The sequence below is a fragment of the Pleurodeles waltl genome, chromosome 5, assembly GCF_031143425.1.
Source record: "Pleurodeles waltl isolate 20211129_DDA chromosome 5, aPleWal1.hap1.20221129, whole genome shotgun sequence".
Classification (NCBI taxonomy): Eukaryota; Metazoa; Chordata; class Amphibia; order Caudata; family Salamandridae; genus Pleurodeles; species Pleurodeles waltl.
In genome coordinates, this window is record NC_090444.1 from 1,480,117,811 (window position 1) to 1,480,133,335 (window position 15,525).

A 15,525-nucleotide genomic window follows, 5' to 3' on the forward strand; every position below is an offset into this window, starting at 1 on the left:
AAGGTTGCCCTGTTGTCAGTCTCATAAAACCTCTGCAGTGCCATAGCTGGACTATCCCCATTTGTGTTTTCAATTCCTCTTTGGCTTTCATTCAATTTTGCTGTGAAGGATACTCTGTTAATGCAGGGAATGGCTCCACAGACTCATGACTAGATCTGCCTTTAACTGTGACAACATGGACCCCAATAATGACACAGGGTACACATGGCCACACACTTGAACTGGACACTTTTGTGCAATTAACCACTGGAAATATGTGAACACATGCTGCTTGGTCTGCTGGTCCTCCACTGCCACAAGTGAAACATAGCTCATTTATATGACTCAAACTGTGGAGTGACATTACATTTTTGGATTTGTTTTTGGGACTCTGTGTCACAAACACTGTACATACATAGCATTTTCAAATGCCTCACTCATGGGTACTATACAAACAAGTGACCAGGAAGTGGTATCCAAATTCCAGTACATCTGATGGCTTAGTCTTGTAAAATTGCCACTATCACTCGTCCTCTATCTATCCTGTGCATAGTTTGTCATGGGAGATGCTTTTGTCCCAAAAGTCAGGGAAGTTCACACAGCATTTGTTGCTACGTGTATGACAAACACATTTCCTGACTCATTTCCACACTGAATAGCATCTGATGGTTATCCACATTTACAACACATGCATACAAGCACATTTATAAAAACACGTCTTGTGATGTTCATACAGAGGGCCAACTAAAATTGAAATAGCCAATTCACAGACATTGACAAACAGGCAATGAGTAAGTGTATTAAGTTGCATAGGCTTGCTATCCTCTATTGACGCACAACCTGCTCAAACTGGGTGATACCAATTTGTATTCCAAAAGTTTAGGTATCTATTGCATCAGTGAAGAGTGCTAATCCGATACAACAACTAGAGGATCATGGTCCACAGTAATGTGATCTGCCACATGTGTCCAAACACTGGAATGCACAATGTAGGTACAAACAGCCTATCTCTGTATAGTTACAGCTGCATTTACTATACAAATGTGAGAAATGACCTAAAGCCAGTAAAAGACTTAGGGGGTCATTCTGACCCTGGCGGTAATTACCGCCATGGCGGAGGTCGGCGGTAGCACCGCCAACAGGCTGGCGGTGCACCGCTAGGCATTCTGACCGCGGCGGTTCAGCCACGGCCAGAAACGGAAAGTCGGCGGTGTACCGCCGACTTCCCGCTGCCCTTGAGAATCCTCCATGGAGGCAGAGCGCGCTCTGCCGCCATGGGGATTCTGACACCCCCTACCGCCATCCGGTTCCTGGTGGTTCTCCCGCCAGGAACAGGATGGCGGTAGGGGGTGCCGCGGGGCCCCCGTAAGAGGGCCCCACAGAGAATTTCAGTGTCTGCTTTGCAGACACTGAAATTCGCGACGGGTGCAACTGCACCCGTCGCACCTTCCCACTCCGCCGGCTCCATTCTGAGCCGGCGTCCTCGTGGGAAGGGTGTTTCCCGCTGGGCTGGAGGGCGGACTTTCGGCGGTCGCCCGCCGGCCCAGTGGGAAAGCCAGAATGACCGCCGCGGCCTTTTGACCGCGGAGCGGTCTTTCGGCGGGAACCGCTTGGCGGGCGGCGACCGCCGTCCGCCGCGGTCAGGATCACCCCCTTAAATTTTGATGCATAAGCATCAAAAAGGACGCATATGTGTCAAAAATCACCTCATATGTGTATAAAAATGACGCTCAAGGCCATAATACATCCATTAGCCCTGAGCAGTAATTCCTACACTGTACCCCATGAAATTGGTTACCAATGCAAAATATTTGGAACTATGAATGCGGGGTAATTTTTAAGCATGTGCGTCAAAAAAAGTTGACGCACAGACTGTAAGACTCATAATTTTTTTGACGCATCATAATAAAAACGCACTGCATTTGAGGCAGGAAGCGATGTAATAGGATATCCTATTTACAGAATTGGTACAGTGGGTGTATTTTCACTTTCACTTTGCAGTCTGTGATTTTTCTAGACTGTGTGGCTGTGCTTAGAGTTTTGTCTGTCCCAATTGTGATTTTGTCTTCGGTGTGCCATCCTATTTGTCATCTGTGTTAATTGTAATTGTCTCAGTTGCTCATTGTAAGTGTTTATTTGTCATTTTTGGTGTCTAATTTAGTCTTTGTACTGTTGGGAGTGTTTTGTGCGTACTGTTAGTTTGGGGATGGTTGGGCTATTTTAGGGTTACTTTTATTTCATTTTCCTCCCTCCCTTCCCTTTATTATCCTCTGTACCCTTTAATTTTCATATTCTTTCTGTCATGTTGTGTAGGCCACGTCGGGGGAGAATGGGTGAGGAGGAGCTGGGGGGATTCATTTGGCTGGTGTGCCACTTCCTCCTCTTGATGATCGAAGCAGGTGGCAGGGTGATAAAGGGGTATCACAAAGAGGCGAGGAGGCTCCGGTGGTCAAAGGTGTTGTACCATCTGCGTTGCATCTAGAACACACTGCGCAATGACCACCAACTAAAGCACCGCTGGGCTGACCTTGTTGCCAGAGAGCAAGACCTGCTGGACCACCTGGGTATTGTGATTGGTGGCCCTGTTGGTGAGTACAATTCAGAGTAATGTGCACATTTAAATGCTCTGTAGTGACAGTAGCAGATTTGTTGATATCCTGCAGGCAATGTTTTTGGACATGTGGAATGCAAGTTAAACATACAGTAGCCCTGAGTTATACAATAATTGCTACACATTACCGTCATTTGTTGACGCAACAGCTGCACTAAGTTACAAAACACAACTGGAGCTTGTAAATTAGTGCTGCCTTCACGTCAATAGATGATGCTAATGCGGCTCAAACAAATGCTTTATCCATGGTCTGTGAGTGTACCAGGAAAGAGGTGTTTTTCACCAGCTAATTCAAAGAATTAATGTGTTCCCCAATATTTTCGAATAATTGTCTGAACTGTATTCTGGCCCATGCGTACCAATTTCTTTCTAACCCCAGGTAATATCTTAGGCTGATATTTTGACTTGGTTGTGCCGCAATTAAATTAGGAATAGATGCCAAAGTAATGCACAGGGGTTCATTTCTAAATGTTTGGTGCTACTTTCCATAGCTGTAGCATATTACATGAAGCAAATGATACAAATTGAGGGATAACACATATTCCAGGACCTCTGTTCATTGTACCTGTGTGTTTTAAATTGGTCTTGGGCACAATATCTGGAACAGAGCTAATGCATTTCCCATCTGTGTTACTCTATAGCCATGCACTTCTCATATGTTATGGGGTCAAACCTGACATTGGGGAATGCATGGTCACAATGTATTAGGTGCATGATGTCATGCAAGGGACCCCTGACCAATTCCATCATACATATAAAGTTCCCTAATATTTTGCTAGTTTTGTTTGGTACACCCCTGCTGATATAGTGCAGCATATGTACAATAGCTAACTTCCCAGTATGGAGGCTATCACAGACATGTGTGTATGCTAAGATCAGAAGACCAGCATTCCTGTGACTGCTGCCATTCCGAAGGTACATATAAATTGAAACCTACATCATCATGATTGACACAGTGGTACATTTGGTAAACCATGTTTTAATAATGTGACAGTGTCAGTTTGCTGTATATCCGCTGATCTCCCAACTTGGCAAATGTAAGATGATGAATGTGGCTAACTGTGATTTCCAAAACCCAGTATGGGTACACAGGGCAATGAGTGACATATTTCAGGTGCAAAGACTACACCTGTGCCCATGCATTCTATCATGGATGACCACAATATACACTGTCAGCCTATATCTCATTGTTGTATTAAAATATTAAAAATGGCCAATCCATGTCTTGGCTCAAATTGACACCAAGTAACGCACAGGATCCCTGCCATTATATAGGGGGCATATGTGGCTCACACACAACACAGGCTCTACATGTAAGGGACCATAGAAAGCATGATAAATCATGACCTTCAATCAACCCACATGAGCATCACACAGTAACTGATGCACAAGCCACAATACCTGAGTGGCTGGTATTGCAGTGCTCCAAGAATGTGACTTTGCATGTCTCTCATTACTACAAATGATGAGATGAGTACACTCCATAAATTAATCTGTAACCAATTGATGGAGCATGTTTGTCACCACATGATAGTTAGGGCCACTGCATGTGAGCAGATGTGAGTTTATCACTCACTGGAGTGACATGTTTGCAGTGGTATGTATGTTGGAGTGTCATCATGCCTGAGAAGCAGGACTTTCAGATATAATGTTACACACAGTTATTATATTTGAAAGTGTTGTACAGTGCACAGACATTGAGCACATTTCACCCTTCCAGGTGGGCCTGCCCCTTACACAATTGGCGAAGTGGCTCGATTTGCGGTCCCAGACATATCCAGTAAGTATTGATATTTCAGTTCTGTGTTGTTTGCAGCTGTTGTGAGATTGACTCCTGTGTGTTGGACACATAGCAAGGTATGATGTGCTGGAACATGATCTGATTTGTAACTTGACTGGAGTTTCACTTTCTTTCCATATGTGGGTTGGGCAATCAGTAGTGTATAGTTATATTTTGGGATAGTATTGCAGCCCTGTAGGCATGGCCATGTGAATAGGGTGACATTTGTTGTTAACATTTTTATAAAGAAAATTTAGCAGAGGGCCATATTCATGATTTAGTCAGCAAGTCAGACCCTGAATCTCACAGAATAGGGATGGCAAAGTCTTACCCACAGACTTGAGCCTCCCTGTTCACTAATGAACATGTTTGACTGTATGTTTGACTTCCTAGCAGCATCCAGCTCTACATGTTGTGCTACGTGTATGTGGCACTTGAGTACAATGTCATAGGTGTGCATGCTGCTCATTGGCAGATGAGTGCTTGCATCTATCTGCTTGTTGTAGGACATGTATTAGTGGTATCAAATGATGTTTACAATTGTCTGCAATTACAAACATAAATGTGGATGGGATTGTCCAAGGTTTGTGTCTATCCTAGTTGGACACCCTCCTTACCTTTAGTGGACTGCCTAAACCCATGTACAGCTGTCCAAAGCTTCCTGGGTATCCTTGATGTTTGAAGGTATTTGTTGCTTGTCTATCCCCCCGAGGCACAGGCTTGGGTTTATAAAATATGTGTACCTAGGTGTGATGATCCAAGTTTAGTACACAGACATGTAAATCTGTAAATCACTTTTCCAAACCTAGGATACCCACTCTTGATTAGCAACTGCATACCAACCTGGCAATTCCATTTACAAATCACAGATCTTGTGGCCCTTGATTGTCATCCAGAAGATAGTCATTAGTTGACCTGTCACATGCAGAGGACTTGCATCATTTGTTACGTGTGTAATGGCTGAACAATGATGCATAGGTCATTTAAGTTGGTACACATCTTTTAGAGCATTGCTGTGCTGTTAGATAGGACATGTGTAGGCTGCGTTGGCATGTACTTCCTCAGGGAGAATCTGTGACCTGTATGGTGATATAATTAGATGTATTGTCTGATTCTCATCAGGAGCTATATCACACAATGAAGTACCTAATGTTTGGCTTTATCTTTTTTAACAGCAGCCAATATGGATGCCTGCCTGATCCGTGAGTTTCAGCGACGGGTAGTGGGATGTGTTACCGCCACATTCTGGATGTGGAGTCTGGGTTTCGCCACATGGCACGGCGTTATCGCCATGAAAGAGCCTCAGGGGTGTGGAGGGCATTTGCCCAAGGGGGCCCTTCCGTGTCCATAACAGCCGCCACTACCAGCACCACCACTATGACCCAGGTGGCACCAAGGATGACAGCCACCACTGCAGGACCATCGACTTCCTCAGCTCCAGGACCACTGACAGCAACACCTGCCCGTCCCTCTCCAAGCATGGCACCACCAACTGGACAACCCTCAACAACTGGCACTCAGACCACCCCTGCTGCACTCATTGACCCTGGTGATTTTAGAGCTATGCAACATGACATGCAATATATGTTGCGCAGACTGGACAGGCTGCAGCAGGAAGTGTCACAAATAAATAAGAGGGTGCGTGCCATTAAGAAGACCCTGCGGAGGGTGAACTTGTGAATCGGATACCCTCACCCATGATTCCCTCCCCTCCCTCCTCTTTCCTGGTTCTTTTACTTAGTGGGTTTTGGGGGCTTAGTGTTAGGTTAGAATAAGCTGTTAGTTTAGTTAGTAGTAGTGGGTTGGTGAGTGGGGTATGATATTTTTACATGTTTCTTTTGTGTGTGTGGGTGGGTGTGTGTATGATGATGTTAGGGGTTTTGTGTTTAAAGACAAAATATATATATATATATATATATTTGTTTAGTATAAGATAGTATGTGTTTAGGTTAGTATATGTTGTCCTCCATGTGTCCCGTCTTATAAGAGCGGTGGGGGTTGATGTTTAGAGTGTTTAGTTTAATGTGATAAGTACGTTTAGCTTAGGTTAGTTAGGGCCAGTTGTGGGTTATGGGTAGTTAGGATGGGTTAGGTTATTTAAGGTGTTTACCCTGGTTTTAGTATCCTTTTTTACTGTTAAATAAATATTTAGGTACTCCTTTACAGTATGTGTCATATGCTTAGGGATCAGAGCCTTGGCATGGGTGAACAGTGTTTATTTAGTATTTGCATTTGTGTGCCTTCCTGCATCCAGATCCCAATTGAGCTGCCACATTGGCAGCTACACCAAAGTTACTTCTCTCTGCATCTGCCATCCATTGCACCAACCACTCAAGGTTACTATGGATCCCAATGTGTTGTTAAGTTTGGATGTATGTTTTCAATCTGACATACTTTGAGATCAGATTTGGTATTGAGGACACTGTGTTACATCTGCCTGCAGCCTGATGTACATGTGAACCCTGATAAGGTGAGTGATGGTATAATCCCATGTAGTATAGTATACATAACTCACACCTACATTGTACAGCCAGGTTACTTATTTGTACGTACACTCATACACAACCATTCCTGCTGTATGGTGTGTGTGAGGAAACATTTGTGTCAAATGTCACATATGCAAAGATTGTCTGGAAGAAAAATTAGAAGACAATATTTTTCTGCTTAGACATCCCTTGAAGAAGACTTATTCTGTCCAACACAGCATTATACTCTGTAGTTTCTAGTTACCTCAGAATTAACCCTCAGAAAGGGTAGATGATGGTACAATCCAGACCACAGTGCATAGTTATCAGCCCACATTCTTCCAGGCCAGTTGTATTGACACTCTATAGGCATTGACATGAGGCAAATATCACTAATCTCCATCACGTTTTATGTGTAACATTACACAGAGAGAAAGTGGTTATGTGGTTGTGTAAGTGCTATTTATTTAAAGTGCTGTAGTGCTATTTTACATAGTCCAGGATTGTGAGTCCATTAGTGTGACACCTTCCATTGTGATCCTACACAAGTGCAAATGGACGTCATTGGACATGCTGGGGTGAAGTGTCACACAGTGCAAAGGGACATGAATTGCCAATGAGGTAGTGAGAGACAATCACAGGGCAAAATGACAAGATTAACAGTGGGCTGGAGAACAGTGCTTGTGAGCAGCTGTTGCAAGACTGGCATGTTACAAAACACAGGATCTTGGTTATAAGTGGCCATGTGGCATGGACTTGTGCTACTGGGTTCTCTTACGGGTAAAGTGATCTGTTCCACGTCTTCATCTTCTGATGTGTGTGTCGTCTCCTCTGCCCTTGGTGGTGGTAGGTTTGAAGGGGCAACACACACTTCAGTGTTTGAAGATGTAGAGTCAGAAATCCCGGTAACTGCCAACTGTGGGGCTATTAAGGGCAGTACTGCAGCAAGGAGGAGCTGCTGGTTCTTAAGGATAGCAGCTACATCACTGTGGTAGGCAGCCAGGTTGGCCCTGAGGGGGTCCATATTGCATTTATGCACGTGTTGAAAGGCTTGTTATTGGAGGTGTTATGTCAACTCCCTTACTGCTGTGCTGATTTCCTTCACACTTTGTTGCAGTTCTTGCAAGATAGATGTTCACCCTGGCATGGCTGCTGCCTGTTCTGCAGTTGTCATCATGCACAAACGCACCCCTTCTAGGCTGGCTGCCATATTTTGCATCCCCACCCGCACCTCCTTGGCCAGCTCCCGCTGTACTAGAACTACAGTTCTCTCAAAGCTGATGCCAGTGTTGTCAGAGTCCTCAGCTGGGTTGGAGCTGGCAGGTCGTACTATTGGGGTGGTGGGTGGGTCCTCTGTGATGGCTGCTGTATATGTTCTCCTCCTTGTGACTGAAGGTGGAGTCTGGAGGGTTCTGAGGACATCTTGGAGGGTCTGCTGGCTGATGTTTGTCAGCTCGTCATCCATGTCATCAGGAAAGTCCAGGACAGGCATATCCCCAGGAGAGACATCATCCTCTGCAATGAGATATGGTACAATTAGTGTGTCTGTGTTGTGGCGTTTGTAATGGGACGTGCCTGACTTCCTAATAGTTGTACATTGTGATATTGGTTCCTGTTCATTGTTCCTGTCATTAATATTAGCATTCTCCCAGGTCTATGCCCCACCAGCAGGTCACATATAGTGTGGGCAGTTTGGGGCAATGTCAGCATCATATCCTCTAGGTGTGGGTTATGCCAAAATTGTTGTTGCCTCCTTCTTGTCCTACACAACCCTCCGTCTACTTCCATTCTCATGTTGTGGCCTTGCACTGGCTGTGGGTGTTCTGATGGCACTTGCATCACACTTAACAATCTGGAACTGCCCCAGACATTTCACATCCAGCTATATGTTGCTGAGACCAAGCATATACTATGTATAGCATTGGCATGGCACACTACAGAGGTCAGCATTGGTAGTGTGTAATGTTGATGTTGGGGAATGTGTGCTACATTGGATTGCACTGATGGTCCTAGCAGTGTTCCAGTTCCTCTTCTGACTGTGCTGGTGTATTTCACTAGCCAGTAACATATGTCCTCCCCCTCAATGCTGTTGTCTGAGCAGTAGAACAGTTGGGATGTTGCATGGCATCATTGCGACTATTGTGACCCAGGCACAGAGTGGACCCTGACATATGCAGCATGGGTATGACATTACTGCTGTGTACCTCATAATGTTTATGACAATGGCTGATGTTTGTAGGGACTATGGACATTCACATTGGTCTGGTTTGGCACATTTTGATTGATTTCAGGGGACTGATAAAGTTGTAATCCTGAACTCTCTAATTTGGGTCTGTTTGATCCATGGGCACATAACTGCCATTAGCTACTTGACAGCAGAGGTGGTGGTGGCAACTGTTGTCAATGTTAAATTCCACTTGCAGCCATGGCCTGAGACTGTTAATTGAGCCCTAGTACATGTAGGGGGAATACCAGCTGCCATGTGACAGCAGGCCAGTTTTACATTGTACCATACCCTCCTGGACTGGCTTTACCTTTCCATCATCCTTGGCATGGCAGCATACCCCAATGCTAAGGTTGTTGGTGTAGTGTAGTACTGTGCCCCAGGTTTCCTCTGGACAACCCAGGCCCCCATGCTGTGCCCCTTTGCCCATTCCACTCCCTGAAAATCATGATTTCCCTGCATTGTGTAGTAGGTAGGTCCCCCCTCTGTTTACATTTTACAAATAGCTATTTTTTTCCCCATGCGACTTACCCTGCATCTGTGTTGTCTGCTGGTAGTCTGTGCTGTCCTGTCCTTGAATCCTTGTGATGATTTCCTCAGGGATAACGGCTGCCACCATCTCCTCCATGTGGTCCAGGGCCTCCTGCGGTGCTGGACTCCCACCTCCCACCTCCAGTCTGCAGTGCTGCCTTCCTGTTCCTGGCCATCTTTTCCTTGGTCCTGCGCTTGCAGTCATGCCAGCGTTTCTTGCACTCAATGACTGTTCTCCGTACTTCAGCCACACTGTTTATCTTGTCCACAGTTTATTGCCAAATTGCCTCTCTCCTACCAATTGCCGATTTAGAGGTGACAAAAAGTTGGTGCTGGTGTTCCGTCACCTATCTGACCAGTATTTCCTGCTCCTCTGCACTGAACCGACACTTCCTTTTCTTCTTCTCCCTCTCCTGGGTCTTGTGTGGGTCCTCCCAGCTGGTTCCTGGTCTGTTGTCATCTTCCTGGGTCTCTCAAAGTTTCGGGGATCCATTTTTGCCCTCCTTTGTACATTTTGCAGTGTTTGAGACGCTTTTTGACGCAATTGTGTCAAAAAAGGCGCGTATCCGGTTTGCGACGTCGTAGACCAGCTCACAGTCACTTTCGCTACTTTAATGTAATTTTTCTTTACAACGTGACGCATTGGTTTGAGTAAAAAAAAAAGACTCACACCAATGGTTTGCGCCGCCGTGCGTCAAAGTATAAATTTGATGCTCGAGCGGCACAAAGAAATGGCGTTAGCCAGCATTACATTTTTTTACGCAAAACTGCGAAGTACAAATATGGCCCATTGTCTTCATAGTTGGAGACGGGATGCTTCACAAGTCCCTTTCGCTGATTATAAAGAAGTCAGAGACTGCCTGTAGTACAAGGATTACAAAGTCCCATGTATTATAAATCATTACTTGCGTGATAACAGAATTTACAAATAAGATGTCAAACTGTGCCCCCTTCATTGCAATGAAGGGCAATATGATACACACAAACGAGAATAAAATACTCTTAAAATCCAATATATGTTAGTGACAAATGGTTCTTGGGCCATGGAAACCAACGGTTGCAGGGGGCTGAACTGAAGCCTCTTAGAGTGTATACAGAATACATGTTTGTGATGATTTGTTTAAGTACAATAAAACATTAAACCTAAAAAATCGGCAAGGGCGTTGCTTTCATTGCTGCCTTTACACAATGCCTGGAACTCACACAAGGCAGCCCTGAGAACTGCTACATGCGAACAATTTAAACATGTCTTTTTTCTTCTCACTGGTGAAATCATCAGGCTTAGTGCGTTATTACAGAGCAGCTACTGCCCACAAGAACATTTTCATGGAGATTGCTACTTTTCTTTGACAATTGCAATGTTTGGCTTCAGTGGCCATGCTGATGTGAACCTTTGATCCACTTCCTTTTGCTTAAAAGCAATACCACTTAATCTTCGTGGAAGTAGTGCGATTCAGCTGCAGAGAATAACTTTTCAATTGCTGCATGTTGAAATCAGCGTATCTACTGCATGAGAGTATAACTGGAAAGGCTATCATTCAGAATTTTTAGAGTTACCTGGAAATCAAGGTCACTATAAGGACAGTTATATCTCAGATACTATGTCACGTGAAGACTATGAAAAGGAAAGAGGGAAATGAAGGTGCCCACATTTGCACAACTACTTATTTTATGATGCCACTAAGTGAACACCTTTTTAAAAGTTATGTGCCTGTCTGTGATAATCTGTTAAGTCATAGTACATGGAGGCATGGAAACATAGACTAGATCACACATGGCAAGATACTGTGCAGCAAGTCATCCTAACAAATACGCAGTTTTCAGTTATTGGTAGTCTTCAATACAATCATAGTCCTCCTCGTCCCTGTCCCCATTGAGGGCCTGATTCATAAAGCTTGAAAAAAGGTAAACTTACACTTTTGTGTAAATGTACTATTTGTTTGGTATTAATAAACTACAAGGTTAATTTTACAAATAGTAAGTTCACGGTTGGGGTGAAGAACTCCAAACATAAAGAGCCGAAACTGATCTTTTTTGGTGCATGCCATCAGGAGAGCCAATCAAGTTCCATAAGGACGGGGGTGATGTGATCATATTTCTTCAGGTCCTGGATAAGATGTGCTGTGGTGTGTCGAATGTCCCCAAGGGGTGCTAGAGTGGAGTCTGGGAGGCCATGAAACAGTGTATTACCACCATCCAGATGCAAGAATTGAGGACTTGAACAGCAGTTCTGAAGTTGCTATCTGGAAGGAATGGTTAGACTTTCTTTAGAAAAGCAAACTGGTACCAGGATGTCTTTGTTGTTTGGCAATGTTTGAGTTTGATGTCCAGGGTGAATTCAAGTGACAGGGCATTAAGTGAAAAATGGAGTTCGATCAGTCAAAGTTCTTGTAATTGAGCCAGTTTTCACTCCATTTTCTTTATTGCTCCTGGCAAATTACAGGAATTCTGTGTTAGTTGGGCTATGCTTTAGTTAGGTGTTGGACATCTAGGTCTGAATGATGTGCAAGCAGTTTTTGAGGCAATGGATGTCTATTTAAGTAGAGTTGTGTGTCACTGGCACATTTGTGAATCCTGATGTTGGTAATCTGTGTGTAAAGCACCAAGTGGCTCAATATAAAGGTTAATGATAAATGTAGACAATGAGAAGCTATCAAGGACTCCACAGGTAATAGGGATGATTTGTGACCTGGTGATGCCCATGTGCACAAACTGGTGTCAGTTGGAATAGTAGGTAGAGAACTAGTGAACGACATTGCTGGTGAATCCCATTCTAGAGTGTTTTTGATAGTTGGATGGTAGACTGTGTCAGAGGCAGCCGACAAGTCCAGCAGTATCAGGAGACAGGGTCATCTTCATCTCTACTGAAGAGGACATTGTCTGCGATGTGTAAGGTGACAGTCTCCACAGTCTCCACAAGGGTGTGATCTAAAACCAGACTGATAGTCATGCTTTAGATGGTTAGCATGCATATGATTTTGGAGTTGAACATACACTGCTTTTTCAATGATCATGCCAATGAAAGGTAGCTGAGTGATGGGCCAATAGTTGGTGAGGCTATTGCAGTTTAGTGCAGGTTTCTTTAGAAGTGGGAGGATCCGCCCTGTCTTGAGAGCTTCTGGGAAGATTCCTTGAATAAAGAAGGCATTGGCAATGGTAAGTTAGGTAAGAGACAAGCCCCAGAGAGACTCTCTGAAGAGTTGAGTTCTTTCCTGAAATGTGATACTTAATTGGATATTTACTGACTCACAAGTAATTCAACATGTGTGGGTATTGTGGGTGTTGTAATATAGGGCCATGAACTGTACTGAAGGAAATCGTCAGCTCTCTCCTTCAGCATACAGTGATTATTGTTTTTTGTTAAATTCTATATGCTATAATAAAAGGTGAATTTGGCTCTTCACTTAATACACAAGCAGTGAGATCCAAGGTGTCTGCGTTTTTCATATTTTAGTAAAAACCAGATGCCTATATGCATCAGAAGGCCCAGCCTGACACCACATTGGTGATGGTGATTAGTAATCACTATATACTCTACATGCTTGTACTGAACCCCCACAATACTACCTCCAAGCAGTCACCTCAGTCTGCAGCTGAAATCCCAAACAACATGCCTCTGTAAAGAATCCTTGTCCTTTTGCTCCCTCTTTCATTATGTGTGGCCTGGGATACCATTCTGTTGATCATGTTACCATTCCCGGGGCAATTTGTTCCAAGACTCTTTATGCTCCAGTTCTTTATGCTTCAATAAATCATCCCTTAGGGCCTTTATTCCAAAGGCCCTTTTGCTCCAGTGAATTATCCCCCAAGGCCTATTACTTTTCTCCCTGTTGGTTTGAGCTGATGTTTAGGCTTAATTCATCACCTGGGGACTCTCTTTTTCTACAAGATCATGTGGATTGCACTCCCCATTCAAAATCAGTGGCCCCACAAACCTCACAGGATTTTGGGAATCATGTGATTGTGGTGGCCATCTTGTTTTAGCATGGTATAAATACACACCCAAACCACGAGGTCTTGCTTATCTTCATTATGGTTGGAAAGATTGATTCCATCTGTCTGCCCTTTTCTGGAGTCCTGCAACCCTCCTTGAATACTTCCCGCCTGGAATCCTGAAACCTCACCTGAAGCCCTCCCAAGCTCCTTACCTGGCACTCTATGTATTCTCCATAGGTGAGCCTCAGCATCTGCCCACATTCTTCTTTTCTAAAGAAATAGGACAAAGAACAGTGTTAACCCATCTTTAAGGGTCCCACATTGAACTATCTAAAAGAAAAAGTCAAAGGTAAGTGCACTAGCTGAGGTTTTCATTCTTAAGTGTTCAAACTAACATTTTGGAACTTGCTTAGAAATTTTGGACTAACTGTTGGGAGGCACTTAAAACCTAAGCAAGGAAATTGCAAAGTTTTACCCCTCCTGCTTTGGATTAGGAGGGAGACTCAGTTGCTCAGTACAACTTTGGCGGTAATTCTCGAAGACTGCCGTCTAAGCAGGCACCGAAAGACTGAAGTCTGAAGACCGCAGTATTACGAGTCACCAACAGAACACCACCCAAAAACAGACAAAAAACAGAAATCGGCGGCCTGACCGACGGCGGGAGCGAGGCGGCTCCACTGCCATCACCGCCACACTGACAACATCCTGCCCTTCAAATTATGACTCACAAATCAGCACCGCCATCTTTGCATGATGGTTATCAATTGGTGTTCTGAACCGCTGTGGTCAAAAACGCACCTCCACCAGAACACAGCACCACATTGGAAAATATGAATACCTTACATCTGATACACATACACATACCACACACAGTTGATCAAAGCACTATATAACACACACCTACACACCCCCATAATCCTTTGCATCCAGACATTTTGAGAGAGAGAGGGAAGACCGCACTAACAGAAGACACTGCACCATCACATTAAACACACATCACAGAACACCATCAGCATCACAACATGCACAAAACCACTGCACACAAACACCACAAACCACACAAATACCCTAGCGCTCAACCTCACCCCTACAAACAGCACACCCAGCATCCCTACATATCACACACCCCACTACCCATAACACAACCACCATGGCACCACAAAAAACACCCACGATTCACAGACGAGGAGTTGAGGGTCATGGTCGACGAAATCGCCCGAGTGGAGCCACAACTATGTGGAGCACAGGTCCAGCAGAGATCCATAGCCTGGAAAACTGAGTTATGGCAGAGGATCGTCAACATGATGAATGCAGTGGGAAACCATTCACGCACAAGGGACAAAATCAGGAAGAGGTGGAACGACCCACGAGGGAAGGTATGGTCCATGGCATTGAGACACCAAATCGTCATAATGAAGACTGGCGGTGCACCCCCACCTCCTCCCCCAGAGTTCACATTGTGGGAGGAGAAGGTCTTGGCCATCCTACACCCAGAGCGCCTGACGAATACACCAGGAGGACTGGTCTCTCGTAAGTCAACAACACTACCCTGGCACTATGTAGTCCTGCACAGCATATACCCCCACCACCCTATCAGCCCCTCACATCACCCTGAACCCAATAGCCTCCCTTGTATGCCACACCTCCAAACTAACACCATTCCCACACAGGCCCACCTAGTGCACATATTTCTCAAACTATAGCAAGTACTACAACTACCACAATGAAACACTCCCAACCATTGCAGAACTGCTAATTCTACTCCACATTTGGACACCTGCATGTATAACCATGTCATCCCCCCTTCACCACCAAGAAATTGTGAATGCACATCAGTACATGGCAATGACAGAAGTCAAGACCACCATCAACTATATAGCAAAAAATTACAATAGCAACTTTCAACACACCCAAAAAACAGCAGTTGTCAAGAAAATGTCAATGCTGTTACTGGTCAGAAATAGCAGGCGATGATAGCAAACAACCATGTGTACCACAA